At 36.3% G+C, this 22,194-nt stretch overlaps 1 long non-coding RNA gene across 1 annotated transcript in view; it reads left to right on the top strand.

Annotated features, from left to right (window-relative positions):
• The window catches only part of LOC138697775 (uncharacterized), an 89,911-nt gene extending 74,206 nt beyond the window's left edge, over positions 1 to 15,705 (top strand). The window contains exon 3 of the long non-coding RNA XR_011331607.1: positions 13,917 to 15,705. This is a non-coding gene — a long non-coding RNA (uncharacterized lncRNA). The remainder of the gene's footprint in view (positions 1 to 13,916) is intronic.
• The last annotated feature ends 6,489 nt before the right edge of the window (positions 15,706 to 22,194 follow it).

Raw genomic sequence — 22,194 nt, 5'->3', positions numbered from 1 at the left:
TCGTATTGTATCGTGTTTATTTACATAACTATTATATGATATGATATGATATGATATGATATGATATGATATGATATGATATGATATGATATATGATATGATGTGATATGATATGATATTATGATATGATATATGACATGATATGATATATGACATGATATATGATATAATATATCATATTATGATATGATATATCATATTATGATATGATATATCATATTATGATATGATATGATATGATATGATATGATATGATATGATATGATATGATATGATATGATATGATATGATATGATATGAGATATGATATGACATGACATGGCATGATATGATATATGATATGATATATTATATGATATGATATGATATATGATATGATATGATATGATATATGATATGACATGACATGGCATGATATGATATGATATGATATGATATGATATGATATGATATGATATGATATGAGATATTATATTATATGATATATGATATGACATGACATGGCATGATATGATATATATGACATGATATGATATGAGATATGATATGACATGACATGGCATGATATGATATATGATATCATATGATATATTATATGACATGATATGATATATGACATTATGATATAATATATCATATTATGATATGATATGACATGGCATGATATGATATGATATGATATATGATATGATATGATATGATATGATATGATATGATATGATATGATATGATATGATATGATATGATATGATATGATATGATATTATATATATGATATGATATGATATGATATGATATGATATGATATGATATGATATGATACGTATTGTGATCCTTAAAACCTACTCTTACTATGTATTTCATGTCCCTACACTTTCATTTAACCATCCTTCTAATTTAACCACTTCTTATCCTACTTCACTTCTCTTATTCCCAGCTACACTTAAAAACTATTCCTACTAGTTTTCTCATTCATCTTCATTCTCCTTTTCTCATAACTAACTGAATACTTCCTTCTTGTAAATAACATAATACATTTAAACTTATTTAATATAGAAGACCTAACCCTTCTTGACTATTTCAGAAAAAACATAACCTATTATTAAATTCGCTGTCTAAACACTTCTTACACATCACATTAGCGCTCGTGCCCAAGAACATTGGTTTCACTTTATTTATAACATGGTAGATAACTATTAAGCATTAATTTCATCTTATATTTAGATTAATTTCGCGCTTTTCCATTAATTGTGGAATACCTTTCTGTAATACTATTCAAATAATACTGGGGTAAAAATCGTTGTTAAATCTTTGTACCTATAGTGTGAATCGTGCTCTGTAAGGAGCTTCAAGAGTCGGACTATTTTTTTGTTTCTCGGACTATGCTTAGCCTTATATTAGCCCATTGTGCGCCCTATATGCGTCAGGTGGCCCGGGTGGCATAGCCTACCTAAATCCGATGCCGACAGGTAGGCATCCTGGCTCAGTCCTGGCAGAGATCAGTTCCATCCCCAGACGAGCACCTGAATAACTCAGATGCACGAAACTCAATGCAGTGCATTACAAAAACTCGGGAATTGAAAAAGTCGCTCTGCTCGTTTTTCAAACTTTTCCTTTTCTTCGATTTTGTAAAACGTACTTCCCAACCTTTTGTCGTAATATAGCTACTATTATACGCAAACATTTTCAACGAATGGCCTAGTAATGAAAGAAGTCGGAAACTCGGTTGCACAACCAACTGAAAATGTTCTTTCAAGAAGGTATATAGTAGCACTCTGGTTGCTGCAGAAGTATCTCGAAAAACTATTAAAAAAATAATAAAGATCGTATTTTAATGTATATGTCGCAAATGCCGCGTGTTTACAAAAGGTCGACCGAGAGTAAAAGGATGAGTGACAGAGCTGAATATCAGAATTTAGAAATAAAATTTCAGCGTAAAAACAAATGTGGTTCACAATTTCTCAGGCCGATTACGCCAATACCGATCTCAGGAAAAGACCCAAGCGAGATGAGTGTTCAATTCTAACAGAGAACTGGCTACAATTTGCTACGAAAAGGTAAAGATGGAATGGATAATGAAGGATCATGGGAAATAAGCAGCGATGCTAACTGGAGTGAGAGAGATGAAGCGGAATAATGAAGTGACTAGCTGTAGAAGAGTCAATAATCAAGTAGAAGTGGTGTCTTCAAGAGCCAGTGGAGTGTACTCGTTTCAATACCGGGTCCCGTTCTAAACGAGCTAGTTTCGAATTTTGTCCTCGGTAGCAGTCCCACAGCAAAATAACTGAATTCTCTTGCTTGGAGCGCAGATGCATTTAAATAATGAGTGGGAAAAATTCTGAGATGTTTGTAAACTATACGCTTATTCCTATGAATGTTGTTAACAGTGTGGGCATGGATAACTCCATATCTTTCAACGAAATGTTACAGACTTACATAAAATAAAACTAATTGAAACCTTATTATTTCTCACTTACCACGGCAAATATACAGGGTGGCAGTAATAGGGTGTGTACCTACTTAAGAGACAACTAGGCCAGGAGATAATGGGGTAGGGTGGCCAGTTCCTTTTCCCCTCCATTGCATATATCGGCGACTAGCTACATATTACACTAGTCATACTTCAGATGTAGGCTATACAAAGAATAATTGTTTTTCCTCTGACACATATCGTCAAGTGAGATGTACTGCCTGATCATAGATGTTCATATAAGCCAGAACCTCAGCCAGAGGATAGAGCGAGGTTAATGTTCCTAAATACAGTCGACTATCGATAATTAAATGCATGGGAACAAAATTGCAGTGAGGAAAGAAAAAGAGTTTGAAAAACTCTTAACGACGAACTAAATGACAAAGTGTTTGATTACTGTAGTTCCTTAACATATGTGAGCAATTTCACGTGTAACTGACTGACATTTACAGTACACTTTGACAGCAAAATGTCTGCCTAAATTGTAATGGGTTGAAATTAGACTGTCATCGCAGGATTTGATAGAGAAAAGTGTACACTTCTTCAATAGAAAACATATACTATTTATTTACCGTAAACTGGGGTTACTTTGAACACAGAGGAAACTTTGACCATTTTTTTTTTCAGAAAATCATATTTAGGTTTCTACATGCTGCATTTGTTATAATTAGATGGAGGTAAATTATCATAAAATCATTCTCATACCCAATTTACCTCCATCTATAACAAGTGCAGCATTTAGAAACATAAATATGATTTTCTGAAAAAAATGGTCAAAGTTTCCTCTGTGTTCAAAGTAACCCCAGTTTACGGTACGTCCAAAGTGTGTGTAATTGACTGACATAAAAGTCAACTCTCTCTTCGGGTGAACTTGGTTCTCCACAGATTTCTCTGAAATGTCATTCCTAATATAGTTTTGCAAAATATTGGTCGGAAAGGAAATTGTAATCTTCAGTTTAAGTTAAAAACGACCTCCAAACCACGATTAGTAATGGAGTTATGGCCGAAAAAGTGGTGTTACTGACTGACCTCATTCTGTAACTGACCGACATCTCTGAATTTTTAAATAAAGTTGCACATTATGAAACCGTAAATAGTAGAAAATAATATGAAACTTGATAAGTAGTAAATTAACATAACGATTAATTTAAGTGAATAATATGTTTTCCAGAATACAAAAATTAGTATGCTTAACCATGCATCTTAAATGACACAAAATAATTAATGTACAATTATTATATAGGCCTACTTAATAACATATATATAGTTCTTTCTCTGTGATTAAATATCAGCCATACGCATTGGTGTTTCGTTTTAGGACTTAAGAGTGTCACAGCAACCTTGACAGCGCTTATCATTCTATATGGCATCAACTCCCCAGCGTAAGACAGTATGTTACGTTATCCAAGCGCGTTCCTAACAATCTGGCATTGACCTCCTTATCGATTACGATAAGGTGACGCAGATCACAGTTTATATTTCCCATGCCTATGGCTGATATATATTATGTTCATAATAATAGATCAGAATTCACCTTATGAAGACTGTCAGATTGTTGAGTTCTACTTTCAGATTGAATTTGAACCATTGAAATTAAACACGTAGAAGCACTCCGCGGCACTCGTTGACTCACTCATTTAGTCTAAGAAGTATGTACTGGAGGAACACTGTCAATATGGCACTTGTTATCTGAACAAACTTTAGTTTCTTTTCACACACGGAACCTGTGGATCTTTCTCACTGATTGTTCACAAGACAGTTGTGCATATTCTATAACACAGGGATCTAACACTTTCACGTAATGAACTCCATTAGTTTCCGGAATAGGTGCAAGATGTTCAAATCGTTTTTCGAGATACCTCTTTCCTTCGTCTATCTCAATCTGTGCTACCTCCTGAACAATAATTTAGATGTTTTTATTGCTCACAATGTTGCAAAATTCTATAGCGCTTTGTATCTTCTTTCCCGATTTCGCAGCCATCCATGCCATCCTGCAGCCTGATATTATATGTGATGGTGTCGTCTTCATAGAACTTGAGGACCGCTACCTGAACATCGTCTGCTAGCTGCTTTCTGGATGCATTTCATTGGTTTACTAATCCTTGGTCCCTCTTTTTCTGCCAACTTCGCTATAAGTTCTTTTCTTTTTCTTGGTGAAGTGGGCAGTGCTTCCTCAATACGTTTCCTGTACTTACCGTAATGCTGCCGACTTCTGAATGCTGTAGCTAGGATCTCTATGTCAGAAATATGTTCTCCTTCCTGAAGTCTTTTCAACTTTTCTCTTTTTCGCTGAGCTTGTTTGTATATTCTGTTTTGTGCTTTAATTCTTTCCCTTCCTGCTTTAGTCTTTCTGGCTTTAAATCTTTCTTCCCTTTTCGCTTCCTTGTTTTTCTCTTGCATTTCTTCATATCGTCCTTGCTTCTTCAGACGGAGTCTGTATTCACGTTGTCTTTCTGCCGCTGATTTCCCCATATTACTGCCACTTAACACCAGTTCACGTGTAACTTCACCAAGGCCTTCCAGGCAACTAAGTACGCTGTGAGAATGAACAGCATAACAGCTGAGAGCGCGATATATCAGTCACTCACAATGCCGCTGCGGAAAATGAAATCACTTTAGAAGAAAATGTTGTAATACTTTTTTATTGGACATGTAGTAATAACGCAGAATACCAAAGAAAATTTTAATCTGTCAATTATTGTACTGTGTAGAAGAGTTTTTGTATGTTTATTGTAACTGACTGATCTAACTTACAGTACAAATAATTATAGTGATTTTAAGTTATTTAGGATCTTAGGATACTCGAACTAATTTCATATTTACTTCAAGGAAAGATCAAAATATAGTATACTAAAAAGACGACTCGAAATAAAACAAATTTACATGTCCAAATTGTGACACGAGACATAAGTATTTTTACGTGTTTTTTTAAGTGTTTGGAATATGACAAGATCTGCAACAAGTTATAGACTAAAAGAAAGAGTATTTGAAACATTATCTTACGAAATAAGGCAATTTAAAGTATAAAGAAACATATTTCTTCAACAAAAATACTCCAACATAAATTTCAAGAAGTTCACCTCGGTAAGACATTTTTATGGAATTGCTCATGTACAGTAATTTCCTATCCATTGCATGCTAAGAAATTTCTACTTCCCTCTGCCTTAGGTTGGACAATTGTTTATTGAACCATGCGTGTCCAGGTTAGAGAGGTTTCACTTTACAATGATTTACAGTAATAGAGATGACTTTTAATAATAGGAAAATGTTAAAGTGATGGCAAAGGCAGGGGACAATGTTTATAGAAAACTTGACGAACGCCATTGTTAATTTATTTTAGCTAAATGAATTATCTGTTAACAGAGAGGGTTTGGAATTGAACGGGTTACATCAACTTCTTGTCTATACGGATGACGTGAATATGTTAGGAGAAAATCCAGAAACGATTAGGGAAAACACGGAAATTTTACTTGAAGCAAGTAAAGCGATAGGTTTGGAAGTAAATCCCGAAAAGACAAAGTATATGATTATGTCTCGTGATCAGAATACTGTACGAAATGGAAATATAAAAATGGGAGATTTATCCTTCGAAGAAGTGGAAAAATTCAAATATCTTGGAGTAACAGTAACAAATATAAATGACACTTGGGAGGAAATTGAACGTAGAATAAATATGGGAAATGCCTGTTATTATTCAGTTGAGAAGCTTTTGTCATCTAGTCTGCTCTCAAAAATGTTTGTTAGAATTTATAAAACAGTTATATTACCGGTTGTTCTGTATGGTTGTGAAACATGCACTCTCACTTTAAGAGAGGAACAGAGATTAAGGGTGTTTGAGAATAAGGTTCTTAGGAAAATATTTGGGGCTAAGAGGGATGAAGTCACAGGAGAATGGAGAAAGTTGCACAACGCAGAACTGCACGTATTGTATTCTTCACCTGACATAATTAGGAACATTAAATGCAGACGTTTGAGATGAGCAGAGCATGTAGCATGTATGGGCGAATCAAGAAATGCATATAGAGTGTTAGTTGGGAGGCCGGAGGGAAAAAGGGAGGCCGAGACGTAGATGGGAGGATAACATTAAAATGGATTTGAGGGAGTTAGGATATAATGATAGAGACTGGATTAATCTTGCACAGGATAGGGACCGATGGCGGGCTTATGTGAGGGCGGCTATGAACCTCCGGGTTCCTTAAAAGCTATTTGTAAGTAAGTAAGTAAATGAATTATCTGTAATTATGTGTTATAGATTATAATTAAATTATTAGTTGCAATATAATAGATTACCTGCTTCCACCCTGAAAATATGTTCTATTAAACATTCTCCGAAATTCTGAGGGGTAAAGTGTTTAAATGATACGTAATGTCAAATTTGTAAGTTTAAATACCGGTAGTAAAATTATCTCTAATGAATGATCTTATCAAGAACACTAAGTCTAGTTTGTTTTGGATTAATTAAAGCTTCCACTTCTTAATGCAAACAAAATCAAATTATCTCCATTTGTACTATATTATGCAATTAAAATAGTAAGATAAGAAGAAGATAAAAGCAAATGAAACAATTATCTGCTAGACAGTAGAATTCAAGTGACGTGCCTTGCAGCGCTGTCTGATATCGCTAATTCGGACTTCTACCTCAGATATGAGGTCATCACACACGCGCAAACTGGTGTAGGAGGAGGAGGAGAAGTTGGTGGTGGTGAAATGAATCGATAAAACACAACAGATTTGTTTTCGGATCATTCTGATTATTTACCATTGTTAATATTCATGCATAAGGAAGGAAATAACATCATTAAAAGTCCCAGAAATGAACTATTTTTGTATGGAAATAATACAGTATTCAAATCTATGAAAGCAAGAATTTCCGTTTTGAAGTGGCCACGTATAGCTCATTAGAGATTGGTACACGTTTTATGAATTTCTCAATAATTCAATATTTACAAGATCTTTCTTTGTTGTTCATTTCCTACCGAGCTAATCAATGTGTCACATATTTAAGACGTAAGAACAGATTTTAAAAAATTCAAAGCAGAAAATTCAGGGCCAAAAATGTTATTACAGTCGAACTTGATCAATTCAAAGTTGAAGGGACTTAAAAAATCTAATTATATCCAAGATTTCGAATTAGAAAAGTTTCAGTTGTTTTCTTACTTTCTACGCCATAGGCATGTTGATTGAGACAACGTTTTTCGAGAGAAACGGTCTAAATCAATCATCTAATTTATGGATCTCCAATAAGAATCGTACCCGGAACTTCTTGTATAAAAAGTCAGTGAACAAAACGATTTATTCAAGATTTTGTACAACATTGTTAAAATACATGACGTTCAAAGTTTTTTTATAAAGCTTGATACTTGTATTTTGGTTTTTAGCAATTAATCTTTGATTCAAGTAAAATTCTTAGGGCCATATTCATAGACATTCTTAGCGCGGGCTTCCGGTGGATGATCAGGGAACTAACGTTTTTCGTATTCATAAACCAGTGTTAGCGATATGATATGATATGATATGAATCCTGTACAAGTAACAAGTCGATAGCCGGGGCTAGTTTAGCAAGCTCTTAGCGCGGGCTAGCGAAATATCTATCCATAGTACCCTTAGAGTTTTTGGAAAATTGTTTCACTCACATTTTGATATCCTTCAACATAGCACCTAAATTCCTGGATGTGTCCAATTGGAGACAATGGCTTCTCGGGATATTCTGGACCTTCTTCTTGATTTGAAGAGAGGTCGACACTCTGGTTGTGCTCGCGTATTATTGCGAGCTGATTCTCGTAATTTCGGAACAGAATTTCGTTGGATTTCAATTCAAATTACTCGTATTTAAAAAAATCTATTTTCAGACGGTTTTTTAACATTGCCTTGTATAGAAAGTCAAGGGATCACGCAAAAAGTTCGAATTATTCACTGTTTCGAATTAAAAACCGTCGAATTATACAATTTCAATTACTATTATTATTATTATTATTATTATTATTATTATTATTATTATTATTATTACAGTTTTACTGTTAAATGTCTAAGTTTTGCATTTTGTTGGAGAGGGGGACGCAAATTTTTTTTCGGGCCCATGAGCATAGCACTATCTAAATACGGGGCCGATAACAATGCATCAGAAGCCCAACGTTCATCATGTCAAAGTACTTGTATGGACTGGACATTCCCTTCCATCCACCAAAAAATCTTCACACATATACAGGGTGTTTCCGGGCTGGTGTTACAAACTTTCAGGGATGATGGCGAAGGGCATATGTATCAATTTGAGATAGGAACCATGGTCCGGAAATGACTAAGTCGAAAGTTATAAGCAAAAATAGTTGTGTGGAAATGAAATTGCAATTTGGCACCATGTGTCCTCCTTCCCTTAACTTTTGGAACAGTCGTGGAAAAATGGTATGGGTCGGATGTCTCCTACGTGGGTACTTGTCCCGATACAGTCTGTAAGCTTGTCTAGTCATCCGTATTCGAAAATCAGGTCTGCTTATTCCGCTGTCGTGTACTCCTCCATTTCACTAGGAGTGATCGACTGGACACTGCAACTTGTACACATACACTGCTGTCTACAGACGTGCATATCAGGACTGACCATGTCCGTTACACATTACGTTATCTGCATTGCTTTAGTGTAGTTTCCTGTCCCCATCCCTCAGACGCGCACTGAATGGAATACTGTAAGTAGACAACGTAAACAACATCAGATGAATACAGTATGTGTAAGATGTACAAATAAATACACATAAATAAGGTGTACAGAGGAATAAAATTATTTCATTTCCACAGAACTATTTTTGCTTATAACTTTCGACTCGGTCATTTCTGGACCATGGTTCCTTCTCTCAAATTGATACATGTGCCCTTAGCCATCATCCCTGAAAGTTTGTAACACTATCTTGGAAACATCCTATATATATATATATATATATATATATATATATATATATATATATATAATTATTTTATAAAGACATGGAGTTTAACACAGTAATTACGTTCTGTAAATACAATATGCTTTCTATAATTCTTAAAGTTTAAAATAATATAATTTTAAGAGAATGTTGCTTTATTACGCAAGCCTACAGAGCAGAGAGCTCTGCATGAAGGTGTTCGATCACAAGACGGAACAGCGTTGCATGAGCGAATGCAGCTTCATTTCCTGAGCAACCGTGTTCGTGATACTGTTATCTCTAATCGATATCCTGAACAATTTCGAACTGGATGGTCCGTTTCCTAAACTCTCAGTCATGTAGTCACTCTATGTACAGTACTTCTCAGAATAACAAATATTACAAATAATTGTTCATACATCGATTCATTAGTTTTAAACAATTATTCCGCATGTTGTAAGTTTTTATATCGGAATACTTAGTTCTGTATATAAAACTAGTTTGTTTGACACTGAGACACTCACATTCGCTAATTTGCAGTCTGACATAATCTCGTCAAAGGTCTGTTGAAAGAAAATCTTGAATTCGACGACCGAGGACCCAAGTCAAAATCTCTGCGATGACGAAGTTGTGTTTGTGGTGGACAAAACGAAGGGTTTTCTCAGAGGTCTCCCATTTTTGGCGTAGAATACGTCTTCCTCGTCTCTCTCTTGTTCTCTTTCTATTCCCATTGAACTTCTTGTATTCTCCTTATCTTACTCTTGTTCTCCTTGTCTTCCCCTTGCTCTCCTATTTCCATTACTTTTCTTGTATTCTCCGTGTTTTCCTTGCATTCCCTTCTTTATCTTTATATCCCCTCGTTCTCTTTGCATTCCCCTCGTTCTCCTTGTATTCTCCTTGTTCTCTTTATCTTCCCCTTATTGGCTTTATACATTCCGCGCTCTGTTCGTCATCAACTCTTCTACGTAAGAATATGCCACAAGCAGCATAGTAAAGCCACAGTCTAGTATATACAGTCACGAGGCTTGGGATGATTATATAACATAGTAGTTAAGTTGACTAAGCATCACACAACACACCACTATAGTCCCGTCGCTCTAATTTCCGCAGCCAATCACGTTGCATGTCGGCTACATTTAAACGTGTGCGTCTTGTGATTCGCTGATGAAGATGTAAAGCATTTCCTAAGGCTGGATAAATACTTAATGTATAATCGCCCGCCATTTTGGCTCTTTCGTTGGCGTTCGCAGAAAGCACACGAGAACGTTATTTGCCGCTCAATTAGCCTATTTGCTGAATTACAGTGCGTTTGATTTATTATCATAGGAGCTACGACATGATAATGTTTAACGGTGTGGCAAATAGATCCCTCGTCTGGTAGCTCGGCAACGAAAGAACAAAAATGGCGAATGATACTGCCTACCTAGACTTTATAGAGCCTTGACTTCCTAAGACGTAAGCAAAGAGGAGGAGTCACGCCGGGAATAACAGCGTCGCGACTATACCAACAAAATTTGATTTCTCGAATTCTAGGAAAAACCACAATTATATAATTTTAACTTGATTTTTCTACATTCTTTAAAAAGTGGCTTAGACCACTGCTGCGCTGAACCCCTCAATTATTATTGTCAACAGATTACAGTTTATTAACGATTTTTTTTTCGAAGATCCTGAACAGAATTAAAAAAATCACTCAGACCATGCGCTTTCTCTGGGCCTACTGTCTTCTACCGTTCGTAGTTTTCATTGTTTGTTAACGTATTTTGTATTGAACTGTATTCCAGCGCCCCGTAGCCTATGGGCACATACTTGTGAACATGGACATTTTATCAAAATACGTTGGATTCATTTGCGTTCCGAGACCCCAGAAGTTAACGCAACGGTGCTTTGTATGAATAATGTAGTTTACCATCTATTGTATTTACAGCAATGGCGTGGAAAGGCAGTGAAAACATAATAGCCAACGCAGGTAATTGTTTTGAAAGGAACGAACTTATATATCATCATTGGAGCACATACTGGTCAGGAAATATTAACTTTTCATATTTAGGCATATTTTTATCAGTCTCCGCTTATTACTGTTAACAACTTGCTTGAAAATTTGCATTATACAGTTTTACAGTGAGTATGCCTGTTATATTTTAAGTTCCGTGTGCGAGAAGACATAGTTGCAAAATAGATTAAGAATGGCATTAATTGCACGGAAAAAATATAATTTTAAAATAGCCTAGCTGATTTGGAAATATAACTGTTCTTAAGAGTTTATGTAATGTAAAAAAGTTATGTCTTCACGGATTTAGTGATTTAGAAAAATTGAAGCTTAAAAATGTACGAGCTATTTCATGAAAATTATGGAAAAATTAATTACATATATTTATTTAAACCTGCAATTTATAATTGAATTGAGATGTCTTAGTTGTGGAATTATAGAGAAAGCCTTCTATATATAATTTAAGAGAATAAAAGTTCACATTTATATTTGGATGCATATTAAATGATTTCATGTAGGTATATCTTTTGAATAATATAGGGAGATCCAATGAAAAGTGGAGTCTGCAGTCAGCCGTCCGATTTTGTCACTGCTTACCCCATATAATAAATATAAAATATTTCATTAAATAAATAAATAAAATAATGGATAATAAATTAAGTTAATGAATAATAAGGGAATATACGAAATGAATGAACAAGAAATTAAACATACAATACGCTGCTTACCAAATTTAAATGCATTGCTCAAAGTGACCACCCTCCGCTTCCAATCATTTCTCGCCTCTTCGGATAAAGAACTGTACTCAAATGTCATTAACCCTTTCGTCCGTAAGTTTTTTTCTTTACATTAGTCCTTTTTTTATTACACACATCTCGTAGATCTCTACTTATGAAGAAGTTTATAACTATACGACTGTGAAGGAACTCCTGTTTCCGGATACTCTCGTCTAAAACGTCGCTTCAATTTCTTGTAACCTTTCTTTCTCACTGAATTTTCCACAAAAAAAAAAGTTCTCTGTGTTACAGCGAAAGCCATTTCACTTTATTTGCCAAACGCTGACACTCGCTCACAATGTCACAATGAACACAACACGCGACCAATACATCCTCGCTCCACCGAACTGGTCTGTTGACCGCTGGCGGGATGCTGTCACACCTGCCCACAACACTGGTTATCTGCTGTGCGCGGATGGGAACTCCACCGCACGTTGGATCTCGCTGTAGTTCAAGACAATGAAGTGTAAAAAAACTGTCATTCTTACATGATAAAAGAAATAAATTTCTCCGAAGCGCGTAAACAGTATAATGAGAAAGGATATGTCAACTTCGTGATATATTTTTTTCTTAATTTGTTTGTCTCTTATTGCTCTTTTGATCTTTTTTCTATTTATTATTGTCTCGTTTTGTTGTTTTTTTCTTATTTGAATTCATTGCTTTGTCTTTTTTTATTTTCTCTTTTCCACGATTTATATTAATTTCTTTCTTTTCCTCTTTTTTCTTTTTTCACATGTTCAAGACTCAATAATTTCGGATTCACTCTCCAGTTACGCTTATAATTTTATATTTGCAATCTCACTAATAAAACTCATATATATACGTTTAACTGTCTTATACTTACACAATGAATAGCTCGTTTATAAGTCGTGTATCCACTTCATACGCTCCATCCTTTTCCATATCCACATTTCAAATGATTTTATTCGCTTCTCTTCACTTCGTCGTAATGTCCATGTTTCTGCCCCATACAATGCGACACTCCATACAAAGCACTTCACCAGTCTCTTCCTTAGTTCTTTTTCCAGAGGTCCGCAGAAGATGCTCCTTTTTCTATTAAAATCTTTTTTGGCCATTGCTATCCTCCTTCTAACTTCCTGGCAGCAACTCATGTTAATGCTTATAGTACACGCCAAGTATTTGAAGCTGTCCACTTGCTTTACTGTCTCATTAGAATCCGTAAGTTTATCTTCTATATTTTTCTTCCTATGACCATGGTCTTTGTCTTATTTGCATTTATCTTCATCCCATACTGCTCACAGCTGTCATTTAGCTTCAATAGCATATCCTTTAGTATCATTTCCTCTTCTGCTAACAACGCCATATCATCAGCAAATCTTATACAGTTTATTCTTCTTCCTCCTGCTATTACTCCTCCCATGTTCTGAAGACAGTTCCGTGTAGGGTAAAGGTTGGTAATGTTGTAATATACGTACCATTGTGATAGTTCTTTTTGAGAATTTATTACAATTTTATTGCGCGAGGGAAGGACGATTGTGTGCAGAAACTTGTTCACGAACATTCCCTTAATACGTTGACGCAAAAAAAAAAAACGATCTTCCTCTCGCTCAGTAAAATTGTAATAAATTCCCAAAAGAACTGTTACAATATTAGCAACCTTTACGCTGTAGTTAGCCTACAGGCTGTTTATATGTCCATCGCTTATGCATGGTTTATTAGTAACGTTTTCTGTCCCAACTCTGCATAAAAACTATACACGGTTTATTAGTAAGACCGATGGTCAGTATAAGAAGCTACGTTATATATCATTCCTTCCTGGTACTTTGCAGATGTTGACGACGAAGTTGCTGTCGGCGACACTACTGATAGTGGTGGCAGGAGATAGAGACGGAATATGCCAAGAAGGATGTAGGTGTCCTTTACCTATGTTAGTGGAATGTACTAACAGAAGTATGCAGTCTCTGCCATCAAAATTCGACAAAAGAGTCCAAGTCATTCAGATCAGTGGTGCCAAAATTCCTGTTATACTGAGAGGATCTTTCAACTTATCGTTGCTGCCACTACTGATCCAATTAGAAATCCAACACAGCTCAGTTAAAACTGTGGAAGACGACGCTTTCTTCAGACTATATAATTTGCAGTCCCTTTCTTTGCCGAACAACAAAATCACAGAAGTGACCCCACTTATGTTTTATGGAGTAAAGAATCTCATGAATCTTGATTTGAGTAATAATGAAATAGCATATGTCAGTTTCTGTGCTTTCACAAGGCTCGTCAATTTAAAGAAGTTGAATCTGAACAACAATAAACTGAAAACTTTACATGGCGATACATTTGTAAACCTAGGAAGATTGCTTATCTTGAATATAGATCACAATCATATCAGCCATCTTCCCACGCATATTTTTAGAGATCAGCACAGTTTAGAAGAACTTCATTTTAATTCCAACAAACTAGATCGCCTTCCATCGTTTCATTGCCTTAAAAACTTGACAGTTTTGGTTGCTTTTAAAAATGATATAAAGTCAATAGATCGTGGCGCATTTTTTGGTATCAAGTCTTTACAGTGGAGCGTTCTTGATTTACAGTACAATTCTATATCGAAACTGGACGTAGAGGCATTTAAAGGGTCGCCTAAAATAACATTACTAGAGCTTAGTTTTAATGAAATTCCATATTTAGAAGGAGAAGTGTTTCGCAATATTAAACACGTTTCTGAATTAGGACTTGCAAATAATAATTTAACAAGTCTTGATCCGCAAACATTCAAATTTCTGCGGAATTTGCGACGCTTGTACTTACAGGACAATCCCAATTTGGCCGTCCCGACCGACAGACAGTTTCTTAATATTCCCACCTTGAATTACCTTGATATTTCCCATTGCCGCATCACGACATTGTCACAGAAGACATTTCTTAAACTACCGAAACTTGAGAGTCTGATGCTCAAACGTAACTTGATCGCTACACTGACTGTCGAGACATTTTCCCACTTGGACAATTTAAGATCACTTCAAATATTTGGAAACCCATTGCTGTGCGACTGTAAACTGAAGGAACTGTTCTTGTGGACCACAGACAAAAAGCGGGCTATCGAAACCACATTTTTATCTCACGAGCCTGGAACGTGGGAAATGATACCTAATATTCCTCTTTGCGGCGGGCATACAAAGTTTGCAGGAAAGAAGTGGACCACTTTGAAACATCTGAAATGTTGATATGAAAGAAGTGAACCCTCCTGAAATAACTGAAATGTTGACTTTGCACATGTTCATTTCCAAAAATCTAAGGTGTGAAGTCCTTGAGTCTCCAATATACAATTGTAAATGTAGAATGTAACATAATAGTTAATTATGCTATGTGTGTGAAATTAAGTTAAAACAAGCATAAATATTTATATGTAGACTTCGTTGAATTGCCACACGCAGCATGCAATCAGGTTGCCGATGTACGGTAGTATAGAAGAGGTGAGCGACCGCCCGGTCTCGTAGTATAAGCAGTTCATATTAAGAGTTGTGACCGGTCCAAATAGATAGAGCAACTATAGCTAATGTATATCTAAGTAAGCACTTATTTTTGCATTACTGTGGTTGTTCAGTGCAGACAAGAATTAAATCAAACATACTATAATGAGAGTGTTGCTGTTCCAAACAATTGCCGCTGGAATACCCTTATCCCCGCAGCCAATCTTGACCCGTTGGAAAATGTGGTTGAATGCTATTCCTATTATGCAGAATATTACGGCAAAATAATGGAGGTAATTGATGTATTGTATAGCACAGACAGTTCCGCTGTTGCAGCTTCGTTCTGAACAGCTATTGGAAGATATTCTGTTCATTGATTCTAATTTTAAAATCGTGTCCAAAAGCATCACCCTGTTAGAATCTTCTAAACTACAACTCTCAGAATCCCTTAATATATTGTATAAAGTATCACAAACCGTTATCCAAAATAACAATTTACTAATTTCAGAAAAAGTAAAATATAAGTTGAGAAACGTTATTGCTAAAAAATTCTGCCTATGCACAACTTCGTATTATAAATGATGTACTATCAGGTCACGACAAGACGTCTGAAATTGGTGTACTAAAAGTAGTGACTTCCCGTTCTTCAAATATGCACCTATTACATCGTGTGATGTTGAACGTACATTTGCCAATATAAAAACTGTTTCAGTGACCATCGGAGGAGGTTCACTTTGCAGTCGCTCAAAATGTACGTAACTCTTCACTGCAATGCACATATTCAAGGATGATGTGAGTATATTACATTAAATTTTAAGAGTTAATATATCTCACTACAAAATAATTGTGTATTTATATGTTTAGACATTTCCTACTTCAATGATCATTCATCATATTTCTTGAATGCGGGATACAGGTTTTATTGTAACCGCAGTATACTGCTCAGTGATTACATCAGTTGCACGTCCCCTTCTCATACAGTCTATACTGCGTGCGTAGTAAACCTTACGATTCTCGTGGCAATTCCACGAAGTCTATTCATATGTAATGCCTCAAAAGTGTTAGACAATTGCTAATTACGAAACTGTGAAGTGCTGATTTATAATTTTGCAAAGTTATTGTGAAGTATGGACTTTTATTTTTTCTGTTTTACAAAATAACAGTATTCTATAATATTGTACATTGTTAAAAATGAATTGTTTGTTATTAATATTTAGTCATAATATATTATGAAGGGTTCAGAACCATAGTGGGCCAAGCGCCATTTACTGAAACCGTAGAAAACAAGGGTTAAAATGAAGTTATTACCATAATTCAATGGAAACATATAGCAAGTAATATAAAGTATAAGCATTCAAACTGAATGATATGTCAGTCTTCATTAAATTATGGTATTCACTTAACTTTAACCCTTGCTTTCTCCGTTTTTATTAAATGGCGGTTGGTCCACTATGGCTCTGAACCCTTCATATACACTTGGGTTTATTAAAATTATTGGAAGTAAACATTTTGCGGACTTTTGCAGTAGTTTTTTTTAGTTGGTTATTTAACGGCGCTGTATCAACTACGAGGTTATTTAGCGTCGATGGGATTGGTGATAGCGAGATGGTAATTGGCGAGATGAGCCCGAGGATTCGTCATAGATTACCTGGCATTCACCTTACGGTTGGGGAAAACCTCGGAAAAAACTCAACCAGGTAATCAGCCCAAGCGGGAATCGAACCCGCGCCCGAGCGCAACTTCAGACCAGTAGGCAAACGCCTTAACCGACTGAGCCACGCCGGTGGATTTTTTTGCAGTATGATGAATAAACAAGGAGCATGGTTAACGCAAATAATAGTCTAATATATGTTTAGCTGAGAGCATGGGCACCCGCAGGAAAGGACAAAAAAGTAGTTAGCCCTTCTTGGACTTCATATTAAATAATTCATTCATTCATTTACAGTAGAGTCCCGATTATCCGAACTATACAGGCGGCAGGCCGAGGACAATTCGGATAATAAAAAAATCTGAATAATGCGTAGGGTGAGAGCGCTATATGTAATCCTAAACGGTCAAAGGTCGGACCCAGTAATGTAGAAAGACGTTACTCACATCTACATACAAGGTACAATTACTGTCTTTCAGAACCTAGAATTGATTATGTAAGTCCAAAAATGATTCAATTATATTCCTATAACATTGTTTAATAAGTTACCAAAAAGGCACATGATGCAAGGTATATACAATTTAAATCTGTTTCTGCTTAATCAACCATCCATTCTATAGCATTAGTGAATTTCTTGACACCACTGTAAATATATTCTAAATTTCTAAGCTGCATTGCTCTGTATTATTATAATTATTATTAGTATTGTTATTGTTATTATTGTTATTAGTAATAGTAATTAGTACTGTATTGTTTGTATTCATCTGTTTTTACATTTTATGTCAAATATTATTTTATATATTTTGTAATTTAGTACATTTTATGTCTATTGCAACAAACTGTTGCTCATGAGATGACATTAGTAAACGATTAATTGATTAATAAACGATTACAGATACAAATTTGAGGCGAGTCTTGATGGGAGTCCACTTGCATGTAGGCAACAATTTCACATGACTGACCACAAGCAGCGTATACACCGGGGCTCTTTACTTACTTACAAGGACGCATATGTAAAATGTTTCATATTATCAATTTCATTTCTACATCACACAATAATAAAAAAAACCGTGGTTTCAATTCATTAGGCTATGCAAAATTGCAAAAATTTCATCAGATGATAAGTGCGATTGTTATAAACTTGATGTAGAAATGAAATTGATGGTGTGAAATATTTTACATATGCGTCCTTGGTTTCAGCCGATGTTGAACGTAGTTTTTCCGCATACAAGATCATACTATCCGACATTCGGTGGTCATTTTCATTTGAAACTTTGAAAATGAATGTTGTTGTCTATTGCAGCAGGAACCGAAACCAGGCGAACAACATGCAAGGAAAGTAAGATACGGAATAGATGTGATAAATAAATTAATGTAGGCCTTACAATTAAATATAGGGAAAGCAAAATCATACGCCATATACGTTTTCGGCATTCTAAGAATGTTTTGCAAAACTCTAAATATATTTTAAAAAAACTTATTTTCAAACTTATGTTTTACCACATTTGTGACTATTTTAAGTATGATTTCCAACAATTATTCTCAACCTCACCAGCATTTTAGACCTTTCCGATATTAACCCTTATATACAATGATTGCATCGTCTTGATTTTATAACACGCAATAATCGTATACAAAACACGGAACGTGCTTGCTTAGGCGTGTGTCAAATTCGCTTCCGCTGCCTGTACTTGAAACACGTCGATTACAGTCTTATGTTCACCTCAGACTAATACACATATACCGATGTCACGGCCCTATTAATCACTCATTCTGTTTTAATAATTGGAATGCTCGTTGATGCTGCATATTACAGTCACTGTGGAACACCATATACGATTAGTAATATGACAGAAACGCCGAACTCTCTTGAATACCCATCCTATACCTTCGCAATGGTGCTCGTTGTCACGTGGTTGCTCAAGTGATTAATTTACTATCAGGTGGAATTGGATAATTCTGAAGCATCCTCCGTATTCTCTGGTTATGAGTCCCTGCGCCTACTACGAAAGAACCACTGACAGGAGTAAGCTTTAGAAATAGACAGGTCATTTTAGCAGTGTTTTTTTATTTTAGTAGGTTATTTTACGACGCTTTATCAACGTCCTAGGTTATTTAGCGTCTGAATGAGATGAAGGTGATAATACCGGTGAAATGAGTCCGGGGTCCAGCACCGAAAGTTACCCACATTTGCTCATATTGGGTTGAGGGAAAACCCCGGAAAAAACCTCAACCAGGTAACTTGCCCCGACCGGGAATCGAACCCGAGCCACCTGGTTTCGCGGCTAATCGTTACTCCACAGGTGTGGACTTCTAGCAGCTGTAGAGCAGTCAATTAGAAGCTTAGAGGAAAATGACGCTATGGATGGTATTCGTACCTTCCAGAAGTGTGACGACGGGTACGCTATTCTGAGGAGATTACTTACAAGAACTACAAGTATGTCAATTGTGAATAAATAAGCATTTGCTCTTAATTAAAGTGTTGCCACTAATTTTCGAATGACCCATGTAGACGATGACATCGCCCTTAAGAGAATTGTGACTTAGATTGTTTTTCCTTGTACTATTTACTTATCTATAAGAAAATTATTTTTTTAGTTTTTGTTTAAATGGCTTTAGACGTTTTTGTCTAGGTGTGGCATTTCTTGTTATAATGCTCCGGGGTTGCTTCTTCGAACTGCAATTGAGGGACCCAGTGATAGATATCTTCTTGTATTCAGACTCGTCAGTTGCGCCATGCTTGCAGACAGGTTCATCTTCGTGCACCTTCCCAGCAGGATCCACTATGACAGTGGAAATGTAGATATGTTTGTGCTTGCACCATCGCCAGAGTTCTCGAAGTCCGCAGTCGCATACAAGGGGATTATTGTGCAACTTCAAGGTTTTCAGTCTCGGTAACTTAGAAAACGGAGAGAGGCTGACTTCAGATATGTCGTTGTAAGACAGAATTAATTTGTTCAATTTCGGCAGGCTATTAAAAGCAGTTGTTGGCACTTCTCTGATCCCGCAAGTCATCAGGCTCAGTTCTCGAAGGGAAGGCACGTTGAGAATTGGAGCGTCTGCCGGGATCACAAGATTGGGATTGTTGCTGAGGGAGAGTATTTCTAGCTTAGGCAGTTCTTTAAAGGAACCTGCTGTGATATGAGTTATCCTGTTCCAGTCCAAATTAAGTTCTAGCAGGTTTGTCAGGTTATCAAACATATGCGGTTTGACATCTTTCAAAGCGTTTCCATTGAGATTCAACGCTGCTATTGGTGGCGTTCCTCGAAATGCGTTGGGTTTTATAACGCTGATTTTATTGACATGCAGATCTAATTTATCATGGTCTAAGGTAAGAAATGGGGAGAAAGTGTCCGACTCCAAAATTTCGATCCAGTTCTGGTATATCGTGAGCGAAGCGATGCCGCCCACGTCTCGGAAAAGCACATTTGGGAGTTCAGATATGGTGTTATAACTCAGATCCAGGGCAACGAGACTGTAAAGCTTGCCAAACGTTTGAGTTTTCAGAATGTCTAGACTATTATGAGCGATGGACAGATTACGCAGAACTTTTAGACGGAGGAATATACGTTCGTCCAAATTCGCTATTCTGTTTTGGCTCAGATCCAGTTTGCGTAGATTTTGTAAATCATCAAAAGAATCGCGGGCGATATACTTCAAACGATTCTTCGTCAGAATTAGCTCTTCCAGCTTCGAGATTCCGCTCAACATTTCTCGACTCAATCGATTAATTTTGTTGTGCGTTATCGAGAGATTCTTCAGATCCGACAGTCCTCTTAATGCGTCGCCCTCGATGTTTACTACGCCGCAGTCTTCCACTTTAAGAAATAGGATCTTGAGCATGCTGCTATTCATAAACGTGTGTGTCTTTATGGTGGGTATGTCGGAGTAAACTACTCGAAGGCTGGTTGTGTTCCTGGAGAGCTTGTCGAGGAACTGCGTGAAGGAGACGCCTGCGCACTCGGTGATGCGAGCCGTGCAGCGGCACCCAGACGTGCAGGGGATCTTCGATTTGAGGGCGTCGGCGATCAGAACCGCAAGGAGCAGGCCGTGCAAGGCGAGCTGTTGCATGTCCAGCTGGAAGACAACCGCAGTGATACATTTCTTCCTCAACCGTCAGAATTAAGAACGGTATAATGTGGAACTTCACTTCACCATTCCCATAACATATGTTAGCATTCGTAATTTACATATTATAAAAACGACCATCTATACCCTATGTGGTGTAACTTGTCTCAGAGGCAATAAAACGGAATATTCAGAGAGTGGGTGGAGGTTGGGCAAGCCGGTTTAGTGGAGGGTTGAAAACACAAGTGGTCCCTTTTAAATGGTGACTCCTTATTGTGTAGCCGTAGAGAGGGTGAGTACTATATATCTTTCTCTTCCTCTTCAGGCAGAGAAAAGATACAGCAAACAGGGTATAAGTGCCAAAAATTTAGTTTGTAATATGCACGCAAACAAAGAAGTTTATAGATGATGATGATGGTGATGAGGAGGAGGACGACGACGACGATGAGGTGCAAGCTCTGGTGAAAGAAGACGAGGTCGTAGTCGAAAAGAAAGAGGAAGAGGACATTATAGTGAAGGAAGAAGTGAAAAGTTCCTGGAAGATGAAGAGGTAGTGGAGAAGAAGTATAAAAGAGGATATTTTATTTGTTTATTTATTTTTAATTAATTAATTAATTCATTCATTCATTAGCTGATTAATTTGTTTATCTATTTATTTATTTACTTACTTATTTATTTACTTTTATTTACTTATTCATCCATTTACTTATTCATTCGTTCCTTCGTTCGTCTGTACGTCCGTCCGTCTGTCTGTCTGTCTGTCTGTCTGTCTATCTATCTATCTATCTATCTATCTGTCTGTCTGTCAGGACTGTTGCAGTAGACATAAGATAATAATTGAAACAAAATGAAATCACACAATAGTGAGGAAGGAAGAGAACGATTAATTATAAGGAAAGACGAGAGAAGAGGTATTAGTGACTGAAG

The sequence above is a fragment of the Periplaneta americana genome, chromosome 4 (genome assembly GCF_040183065.1).
Source record: "Periplaneta americana isolate PAMFEO1 chromosome 4, P.americana_PAMFEO1_priV1, whole genome shotgun sequence".
Classification (NCBI taxonomy): Eukaryota; Metazoa; Arthropoda; class Insecta; order Blattodea; family Blattidae; genus Periplaneta; species Periplaneta americana.
Note: the sequence above shows the minus strand (reverse complement) of the source record. Positions and strands in the feature narration are given on the sequence as shown.